The sequence below is a fragment of the Petaurus breviceps genome, unplaced genomic scaffold (genome assembly GCF_028583685.1).
Source record: "Petaurus breviceps papuanus isolate PSGF00001 unplaced genomic scaffold, PetGlider_PUasm1.0 89805, whole genome shotgun sequence".
Classification (NCBI taxonomy): Eukaryota; Metazoa; Chordata; class Mammalia; order Diprotodontia; family Petauridae; genus Petaurus; species Petaurus breviceps.
Genome location: NW_027187127.1, coordinates 1 through 10,773, shown reverse-complemented (window position 1 = coordinate 10,773; position 10,773 = coordinate 1). Strand labels below are relative to the sequence as shown.

At 57.9% G+C, this 10,773-nt stretch overlaps 1 long non-coding RNA gene across 1 annotated transcript; it reads right to left on the bottom strand.

Moving 5' to 3' along the window:
- Positions 1-2,181: 2,181 nt before the first annotated feature.
- LOC138176518 (uncharacterized) lies at positions 2,182-8,052 on the bottom strand. Its single transcript, XR_011172321.1, has 4 exons — positions 7,540-8,052; positions 4,460-4,562; positions 3,878-3,959; positions 2,182-2,275 (listed from the first exon to the last, which is right to left on the bottom strand). It is a non-coding gene; the product is annotated as an uncharacterized lncRNA (long non-coding RNA).
- Positions 8,053-10,773: the final 2,721 nt, after the last annotated feature.

Below are 10,773 nucleotides of genomic sequence, written 5' to 3'. Positions count from 1 at the left end.
GGGGAGAGAGAGGGAAAGAAACAGAGAAACAGACAGAGAGAGGGAGACAGAGAGGAGAGAGACAGAGAGAGGGAGAGATAGAGGACAGAGAGAGAGGAGAGAGACAAGAGAGGAAGATAAGAGAGTGAGACAGAGAGGAGAGAGAAAGGAAGAAGAGGAGGAAGAGAGAGAGAGAAGGGGGAGAGGGAGAGAGAGGTGGGGGAGTGCCCTGAAAACCCAGAGAGGAGAGTGTCCAGGAGGAGGAGTGCCCAACAGTGTCCGAGGCTGTAGAGAGGCCCAGGGGAACAAGGATGGGGCAAAGGTCCCTGGCCTGAGCCCTAAGTGGTGACTTTGGGAAGGACGCTCATGGTGGAATACGGAGTTCAGAAGTCCCCCTGGATGGGGTACAGAAGAGAGGAAGCAGAAGGGCCGCCTTCCTGGGCCCGGCCCAGCTGGAGGATGAGGGGAGCAGGGGAGGGTTTCTGGGGCCTCTTCCCCTCCCTGCCCCAGCTGATGCAGCTCCAGATAACAGAAGGTGCCCTGAGGCTGAGGCTGGGCCTCACCTGTGCGAGTCCCTGAGAGCCCAGTGCTGCTCTCCTCCCCCCCACCCCTCACCTCTGCCCCCAGCAGCAGCCCCTTCCCTCTGGGGGCACACTTAACAAAGGCTCCTCCCTCCCTTCCTTCACTCTGCCTCGCAGGGACCGCTGATCTGCTCTGCTCTTCATTCAAGGCCCTAAAATCTGCCGTTGCTCCCCATGACTCGAGGCCGGAGGAACTTTCTGCAGCTCTCCAGGCTGCCAGCCTCCCCCGGCCCCCTGGGGCTCCCCCAGCCTCAGACCATCTCGCATCCTCTGTCTCCATGCTGAATCCCCCCGCCCGCCTCGTGCAGGTGCCAGGCCAGAGTGCTTTACCACCTAACATGCTGTGGGACACGCAACAGGCGCCTAACTAAAGCTGCTTGGACTGGCCTGAGCCCTCAGCAGGCCACCCTGCTGGCGCTGACCGTGGTCCTGATGCCCTGCCTTGGGACACAGGGCCCTTCCTGCTCAGGCTCTCTCTCCTCAGCCAGGGTAGTCTCAGGTCTGCTGAGACAGGGCAGGCTTCCTCTGCCTCCATTCCTGCCCTGACACCCCCTCCTCCCAGCAACGGCCCCCTCTTCCCAGCAGCTCAGACAGCAGCTTGTTCCCTGAAGAGCCACAGCTGGCATCGCGTTCTGGGGACGATCTTCCCCTCTATCCCTGAGGCCAAGCACCCCCTCAGGCCCCTGAAGACATGGCCAGGGGCCCACAGCACTGACATTCTGTGGCCAGCACCCCGCACACACTTCCTGTTCTGACCCCAGCTGGGCCCTCGCTGCTGCCTGGCAATCATTCCACACCACCCTTACCAGCTCACTGTCCCCACTGGCTCTTCCACACCTCCTCAGTGCCCCCCACGGCCCCCTTCAGCTGAGACCCCGCCTCCATTTCACAGAAAAAATGAGCCATTCAGCGTGAATTCCCCCTCCCAGGTCACTCAGGTGCCCGTGTCCTCCCAGGCTGAAGGGGCTTCACTCCTGACCCAGGCGACCCTTCCATCCCAGCTCTCCAGTTAGCCAATCAGAGCCCCACTCTATCATCTCCCCCCCTCCTTACACCCTGGCTTCCAGATCTCCTCCTTCCTCCATCACTGGGCTTTCCAGCTGGGATTACCTCTCACTGACCCTGTTCAAAGCTCTGACCACAGGCATGTGTACATTGTCTCCCTAAAGGCAGGAACTGTGCCTAGGCCCCAAGACTGACTCCCTGGGATACGGGGAATGTTTGCCTCACCCTCCCAAGGCAGAAAGCTATCTGGTCCATCCCTTCACTTTACAAAAGGGGAAACTGAGGCCCAGAGTTGTGTGACCTGATTGTCTCTCTAACAGGCTGGATGTTCCCACCCAGGCCTGTTCTTCTCGTGGAGGGGGAAGGGACCCTGCCTGCCAGTCTCTCTCCCTCACCTTAAGGTGAAGCAGAGATGGTGGTCACCATCACTCCCCCCACTGTGCCCAAGGCGAGGCAGGGCTGGCACTCTGCATCACTCCCTCACTGTGCCCAGGGCGAGGCAGGGCTGGCACTCTCCATCACTCCCTCATTGTGCCCAGGGTGAGGCAGGGCTGGCACTCTCCATCAGTCCTCCCACCGTGCCCAGGGCGAGGCAGGGCTGGCACTCTCTACACTCACCCTACTGTCCCCGTCCTCCGCTCCTGGCAGGCCACTCGCACCTGCCTGTGGAAGTGATCCTTGAGCTGAAGGCAGGCCTCAGGCGTGTACCACTGCAAAGACACAGAGAGGTTGGTGTCTTAAGCAGTGGCAGGAGGGAGGGCAGCTGGGCAGCTGGCTGGCCGAGGCCTGGCCTGACTGTGCCCATGGTGGGCACCCTGGCCAGCAATCTGGGAGCCCTGCTCAGAGTGCTGGGGCCATTCACCAGAACATCCCCCAGAGTTAGCCTTCAGGTCCTCCAAAGCCCCAGGGGCTGAGACAGGGGCAGAGGGGAAGCCCCTGCCCTCTGCAGGCTCAGTGATCAGCACCATTCCCTCTCGCTGCAAGAGGAAATGACACCCAAAGGACTTTTTTTTTAAAAAGCAATTGGGGTTAAGTAACTTGCTCAAGGTTACACGGCCAGTTATTTTTGGGTGGGTGCTAAGTGTCTGAGCCTGGATTCGATCCCAGGTCATCCCGAGTCTGGGGCCGGTGCTCTTACTCACTGCACTACCTGGCCACCCCCCAAAGGATTCTTTTAAAGCTTGGGACCTCAGGGCCTTTAGGAGTCTGACCCCGATAATAAAGTACTGACCTCTGACATCAGCCCTCTGAGGCTCTTCCAGTGTGGGACTTCTCTGCATCCATGCAGAGACATGGAGAGATGCTTCCCCCTGGGTTTCCCCGGGCCCAGACCCTCCCCATGCCCAGTGACAAACCTCTCCGGGATGCCTCCTGCCATGGCTGGGCCTTCCCCAGATGGCAGGGCATCTTGGCCAGGCTCGCATGTCTTGTGTTGCCCGGGCCCATGGGCAGACACTCGCTGCCCACACTGGGCTGCTGGCTCTCAGGCCCCCTCTCCCCCATACCTAGGCCCTTCCATCATCCCCACTCTCCCTGGGTCCTTCCTCACTGCCCACAAATGCCCCTTCACTGGACCTTCTCTCTCCCCATTCCCTCCAGCTAGTCTCTGCTGGACAGCTCCCCAGAACTGTTGGGGAGGTGGACCTCTTCTCACACTCAACAGGTCCAGAGCAGGCTTTCTTACTTTCCCTGCCCTGGGGGAGACCACGCATGCCCAGCCTGGCGAGTACAAAAGACATTCTCTGCGTGTGGGAGTCAGGGGAAGCTGTGCCCTCAGAGAAACAAGGGGCGCTAAGAGGTGGGGATGAGGAAGAGCGTGGTGGCCCCAGGGGCCAATGACCCCCACAGGAGACAGACCCAGACTGTCCAGGGAGCCAGGTGGAGTACTCCAGCCACCCAAGGGAGCTTCCTACAGCACAGGTCGGACTGCGTCAGCAGTGGGAGACTGAGGCAGGCAGCCCCCCAGCAGCTAGTACAACAGTCCAGGCACGAGGTGATGAGGCTCTGGCCTGGGGCGGCAGGGTCAGAGGAATGGATGATGAAGGAACGTGAGGGTCTGGGAGGATGCGGGCACCCTTGGCACTAAGACAGGAGATGTGGGAGCCAAGGTAGATGAGAAGCCCCACTCTGGCCACCCACGTCCGGCGGACAGAGGGGTCCCAGGCTGGCAGGTGCAGTGGCAGGTAGCCTGGTCTGCCTGGAGCCCAGATGACAGGGAAGAGCAGAGGGGAAGGGGGAAGAACAAGGCAGGCCCCATGCAAGGGGTGGGAAAGGGCCCTGGGCACAATGTTGGCCCCAACCAGGGGCCCTACCTTGGGAAAGTCAGAGATGACCCGGTCTCGGCTGACGAGAGGCCCAAGGGGCACCAGGTGCGATTCCATCCTTGTCAAGTCCCTGTGACATAGAACAGACAGTGGAGGGAGCCCAAGGGGTAGAGGGCAGGAAGCCCCGCTGATGCCCAGGGGCACAAACACCCCCCCCCAGCCGATGCCCAAGAGTATAAACATAGACCCTGCTTGTTTCTACAGAGTCTGGCTCCCTCCCTTCCTTGCTGGAAGCCTACAGAAGAGGTCCCAGGGAGAGAGGCAGAGGGGCCTTTTGGCCCTCAGCCCTTTGGGTGCTGCCCAGAAAGGTCATCAAAGGTCTGGATCCAGAACAGAGCCAGGCCACAGAGGGCCATCGGGACATGGAAGGGTCAGGAAACAGAGGCCGGCCCGTGAAAGCGCAGAGGAGGTCTGGGTCCCCTCCAGCCGCTGGCCTGTGCCCTCCCCTCTTCAGAGCTGGAGGCCAAGAGAGCCCTTTCCTTCTCTGAGAAGGCCCTGCCCCTCTACCCACCGGCCTTCGGAGGGTGGCACTTTCCCTCCTCCCAGGCACCTGCCGCCCACCACACCCACCTCTGGGGCTTCCCTCCCTTCTTTCTCGTTCTCTGTCCACAGGCTTCCGGCCTCCCTTCTTCAGGCTCACAGCTTCCTGGTTGTTAGGGATGTAAAGTAAGATCTGCCAAGGACCAGAGGAAGGGGAAGGAAGTAGGATTTAGAAAGCACCCACTGTGTACCAGGACCTGTGTGTGCTAAGTGCTCGTTACAAACAGGATCTCGTTGGATCCTCACAACCCATTCTGCCATTATGATCCCCATTTTAGAGATGAGGAAACTGAGGTAGGCAGGGTTAAGTGACTTGCCTAGGGTGACACAGCTTTGCTAGCTGTGTTTGAGGGCAGATTTGAATTCAGGTCTTCCTGACTCCAGGCCCAGAGCTCCATGCACTGGACAAAGTGAACCATAGTTTGGCAGGGAAAGTTCTGCACGATCTGGGGCTTATTTAAAAGGAAGAAATGAGGCCGAAACAGTCAGGGAGAACTCTGGATCCAGAGGGCACAAGGATGACAGCCCAGAGGAGGCCTGGGGCAGCAGGCCTGAAAGCACCCGGGCATCGCTGAGACTGCAGCAGGCTCCCTCCCAAAGAGCCCCACCAGCCAACTCACAGAGAACAAAGCTGGCTCCCAGTCCTACCAAGCCCAGAAAAGCCCACCCGGATGCCCGATGCTTTTCTCACAGTGTGCCCCACACTGGGGCAAAGGACCAGTGGTCAGCATAGGCAGGAAGATGGGAAGCAGAACCCAGAGGCCCACAATTCCAGAAAGTACTCGGGAGCGGCGCTTTTGCCAGTGGGAGACTACAAAATTCATTCCCTTGCCGCTACCTTGCGCTAGGCCCAGAGCCCAGAACAAAGGCCTCCAGATGCCCAACTGTCCGCCACCTTCTGTGGTAGAGGGAGCTGGACACTGGGGGATGCCTGGATGGGGCAGCGGGGCAGTGGGCACCCTAGGGCTACAGAGGGGTGGGGCTGGCAGAGCCAGGAGATCAAGATGCAGGGCCCAGCAGGATGAAAGGGCACAGCCTCCTCCCAAAGCCCTGATGACGAGCCTGGAGAAGAGGGCCAGGCCAGGGCCCAGGGGCAGCACCTTTTCTCCATCTTCCCTTTTCTTTAGTATTCCTGGGTACCTGGCAGGTAGGGGAGAAGGGAGGGATGTATCTGACGGCGAAAACAAATCCCAGCAAAAGGGAAGGAAGCTGAGGGCAGTTGCTGGGTTTAATAACATCAATTAGGAATAGAAATGGGTGGCAAAAGGCCATCAGGCTTCCCACAGTGGGTGCCAGGCAGGTGGATGGTCCAAGGAGGCCAGAGACAGATCTGCCTTTTTGTGGGAGCCAAGATTGGGGGAGGGCTGCCTCCCAGGGCAGTGAGGGGGCTGATAGATGAACCAGGTGGTGCCAGAAGGCCCGAGGGTTCCACCCCATTCACTGCCAAGGTCAGTGTGACCAGAGGGCCATGGGGAAGCATGCTCCCCTCTGGGTAGAGAGGCGGTGGCCCTGGGGTGTGGAATCTCAGAAGCAAAGCATTTGAGCCACCTAGCCCAAGCCAGGCTGACCACTGGCTCCAGAAGGCTCCAGAGGAGACAGTAAGGCTGGGGACCTTGCACAGCACCCCCTCCCTCAAATCCAAGCCAACTGCAAGTCACATCATCATTTCCCTGATGCCACAGTCCTCTGCGAGAATGCAGGATGAACACAGCATCAACATCAGCTAAAATCAGGCCACCTCTTTCCAGAGCACTCCTCTCATTGACAATTTAGCAGTTCAGCCCAGAGAGGAAATGGGACTAGTCCAGTGGGACCCCCTTGTTCTTGACAAAGCCAGGCAGGTTCTGGAGAATTACTGCTTCCCTTTGTACAGGGCTGCCAATCATCTTTTTAATGATCTTTTCAGGAATTTTCCTAGGAACCAAAGTCAAGCTCACTGTCTATGGCTTGCAATCTCTCCTCAAAAAATAACTGATAGACTCAAGGTCTCTTTGTCTCAACTTTTACTCAAATTGACAAGTCGGGTCCCTAGTGTCTATGTTTAGCCCTGAGCAGTTGGGGGGAGGGGAAAGGAGGACAGGGAAGAATATCTGTCTGGTGCTATAGCTGAAGAGGCTCCACCAATGTGCTTCCATACCACAGTTATTAGTCGATATAAGTCAGCCAATTGTCAGCCAAATTCGGCTTTTAGAAAGGGTAAATTTACTAAGGTAAAAACAGTGGCTACAAGCAATCCCACCCTCCCCTTACACCCTTCAAAACTCGCAAGGTCCTCCTGCAACCAAGGCTTTCTCCTCCCCACTACGTGTCCATCTCACAGAGCTCTCTTTCCTCTCCACACCCAAATGCTCAAGTCCCCAATTCCAGCTGGTTCTAGACAAACCCTCCCAACCCAAAAGCAAGTTTTTACCAAGTCTCAATCAATCCGAGCAGATTTCCTGGGCAATTACCAAGGCCTTTTTAGTCTGCAGGCTAGGATTGAATGAGTCAGTATTCTTGGCACTGACTTGAAAAGGGACAGGGCGATCTGACTGACTCCACTGATTCTGTCCGCCCTGTAGGGCCAATATTTGTTCTTCTTCAGCACTGGGGTTCCCCTTTGGTTTTCTAGGGTCTTCCCAATATCCCAGAGAGGGGCTCAATAATCCCACCTGGTGCTTTTGTCAGAACCCAATAAGGTACAGAGTTCACCTGGGCCAGGGAGCCTGAGCTCATGCAAGCCAGTCCTTATGTCTCCTTACGTCCCCATTATGTGAGTTGGTTCATTTTTGTTCAGCTACATCCAGGGCAAAGGTCCCTCTGCTTTACAGAGAAAACACAAAATAAATATTACACAGCCCTGCCTTCTCTCTCTGCTGTCACTGATCACTGTTCCACTCACCCCAGCAAAGGTCCTAGTCCGTCTCTGAAATTCCCTTTCTCCCTGCCTGTTTCGGCTTATTCTGAGCTCTAGCGTCCCTGGGTGGCACAGTGTATAGAGAGCTGGGCCTGGAATCAGGAAGGCCGAAGTTCAAATCCAGCCTCAGACACTTCCTAGCTGTGTGACTCTGGGCAAGTCACCTCACCACCTGCCTCGGCTTCCTCACCTGTAAAACCACAACAGCACCCACCTCCAGGGCTGCTGTGAGGAACAAAGGAGAGGCTTGAACAGCCAACAAGCATTCCCTTCCTTCTTCGGCTCCTCTGAACGGGCTGCAGTCTGCTGGCCCCAGACCCCAGGGGCGCGGCTCCTTCTTCACCAGAAAACCCCAGAGGCGGCTCCAGCGCAGTCCGACCTGGCCTCGGACGCCTGCTCCTGCCTCAGTCTCCCCAAAGCTGGCGTGCCCAGCGGCGCTGTGGGCAGGTCTGGGGGGGCCCGGGGTGGGGGCAGCCCCGGCGGGCGCGCCCCCCTAAGCCTGACCCCCCGTGGAGGGAGGCCCGCCCGCGGGCTCTGGACAGGCCGGAGGCTCCCCGCTAATCCGGTAAGAAGGACGGCCCAGCCTGAGCTCAGCCACAGGGATGCCCTCTCCCCGAACCCGCTCCGGCCCGGACACCAGCCTAGGGAACCAGGAGGGTGGGGCCCCTTACCTACGCCGTCGGGCCCAGCCGCCGAGCTCCGCCCGAGGGACGCTCAGCGTCACCATAGCAACTGGAGGACGCGCGTGCGCAATGCGCGCCGCCTAAGCTCGGACATGCCCAGAAAGGTGGGGGGGAGAGCGTGCGCATGCGCCCTTGGGACGGAAGGGGAGGGGCGCCTTTCTTCCTTTCCAGTTCAGTGGCGCGTGGCGGGGGCGATAGATGAGGGCGCTTGTGACTGTGCGGTAGTACCTGCAGTTTGTGTTGTAATGGGGTGCTCTGTGACACCCCTTCCCCTATGCGCGCTTTGTGACCCCTTTGTTCTTCCTTGATCTCTTCCCGTCTCCTCCTTTGTCCTTGCCTCTGGTCTGGCCCAAATCTCTCCCGACCATCCATAAAGTCACAGGCTCCTCTGGGTCAGCTCTGACCTTTGTCTATGCACCGAGGCCCCTCGGTCCGGTCAGCCCTGACCATGGCAGCCCCTCCCTTTAAAGGTAAAAGCCTGTACCCCTCTCACTCGCAGGTCCCCTAAGGACTCATGCCCGCTTCTCACAGAAGCACAGCTCTCACTCCAATTAAGCCTGAGGCCGTGAATTCTTTCCAGACGCTCTGGCAGGTTTTCTGGTCTTAGATAAGATCAGAGTTCCTGCTGAACCTAGAGGGAGCCATCCCTCATCAGTTGTGGGAGCCCCCCACTCAGGAGCCCGGTGGCCAGGGTCTCCTGGCCTCAGAACCCCCCAATCGGCTCCAAGCCCAGCCCAGCCAGCAGACCCTGGCCGGTTCCTGGGATGGGTGAGCCACAGGATGGGTGCTGGGGGGCTCTCCCAGCCTCAGTCTGGGGGCAGGGAGGCCCAGGACAGCCCCAGGCCATGGTACATGGTCCCTGCTTTGCAGAGGAGACTGAAGCTGGACCACAGACACAGCTCCCCCAAAGTCCCAGACCCCAGCAACATAGAGGGCATCCTGAGGTGCCTCGGCGGCTGCTGGGTGGGAGGACCTGGGGCCACCAGGCGGAAGATGGCTGTGGTGGGCGTGTTTGGTGCCAGGAACTGGCTCTGGGGACAGGCCAGGGGCAGAAGGGTCTGTTTGGGCAGCCTGTGCCCAAGGAAGAGAGCAGGGCCCCACAGAGACCTTGGAGAGGACAGGAGAAGATGGGGGCCTCAGAGGGGGACTGAGGGATTCTGGGCACTCAGGGGCCATGGCTGGAGGGGACAAGGGACAGCAGAAGGGAAGGGTTTTCACAGGAAACAAGGTGAGAGAGAGAGATGGCAGCCCCACTGTGGAGGCTTTGGGAACAATAGGGAGCCATGGGAGTTTATGGAGTGAGAGGGTCAGACCGGGGCTGGAGGAAGATGCTTTGGGGGGAGGGGTGCGGAGTGGGGAGAGACCAGTAAGTCATTGCAATAACTCAGCTAAAATGCCTAGAGGACCTGGTCAGTGAATGGAGGGAGAGAAGCCAGTGGTTCCGAGGAATGCTGCAGAGGTGAACTCCAGGGTTCATGGCACCATATTGGATGTGGGGGTGAGAGAGTCTAGAACAAGTCCAACACTGGGAGCCTGAGGGCCTGGAGGAGCACCTCATGAGCCTGGGGGAGGCTGAGAGCCTGGGGGGGGGGACCAAGGGCTTGGAGGAGCACCTCAGGGTGGGGCAGACATCAGAAGAAGGTAAGAGGTGAATTCTGCAGGCCTTGGCAACACATTGGATCTGGAGGCTGAGACATAGTGAGTAGTCCAGAATGACCCCTAGGCTGGGAGCCTAAGGTGTAGGTAGGGGACCCTCAACAGTGATAGGGAAGTGGGAAGGTTGGAGAGATGATGAACTCTGTTTTAGAAACGTTGGGTGTAAGATGTCCACTGGATCTCCAGTTGGAGATGTCTGAGAGGCAGCTGGAGATGAGAGGAGCAGAGAGGTCAGGGCAGGACAGGCAGATGTGAGAGTCATCAGCATAGAGATGGTCATTCAATCCATGGGGCTGATGAGGTCACTCAGAGCAGTGGGACAGAGGGAGAAGGGCAGAGGGCCCAGTACAGAACCCCAGGAGATGCCCATGGTGAAAAGATCTGGTCTGGAGGAGGGTCCAGCAGAAGAGCCAGAGAATGAGTGAGTAGTCAGAGAGGGAGGAGGAGAACCAGGAGAGGGGGGGTGGGGAGTCGTGGTCCTGAAAACCCAGGAGGAAGGAGTGGTCACCAGTGTCCAAGGCTGCAGAGGCCAGGAGGCTGAGGATGGAGATGAAGCAGCTAAGAGATCGCTGGTCATCTTGGAGAGGGCAGCTTGTGTGGCCAGAGGTCAGAGGCTGCATTGTTGGGGTTCAGGAGAGAGAAGGAGGTGCAGACAGCTATGGCAGATGGGCTTTTGTGGGGTGTAACTACAAAGGGCAGAGAGGTGGTCACACACCTAGTGAGTGCTGAGCTCAGCAAGGTGGATCTTCCTGATTTGGAGTAGGGCTCTCAATTCACTGCACCACCTGGCTTCCAGTGGAATATTATCGTGCTATAAGAAATGATGGAAATGATGAATATTGAGATGCAAGACACATGAACTGAGATAATGAAGTAAGTGGAGCCTGGAAAACAGCACACACCATGACAATAATGTAAGTAGGACCAAAGACCACAAACTAATCTACACTGAATGATGCCAAATCATAAAAACCGAGCATGGCCCCAGAGAAGAGACGTGAGAAGACACCTCCCCTTTTCCAAAGTAGACCACAAGAATGAAATGCAATATGTAAATTCAGATATTTAAAAAAAAAAGATGAGTAAGGGGAAAAGGGGGATGGAGTGGA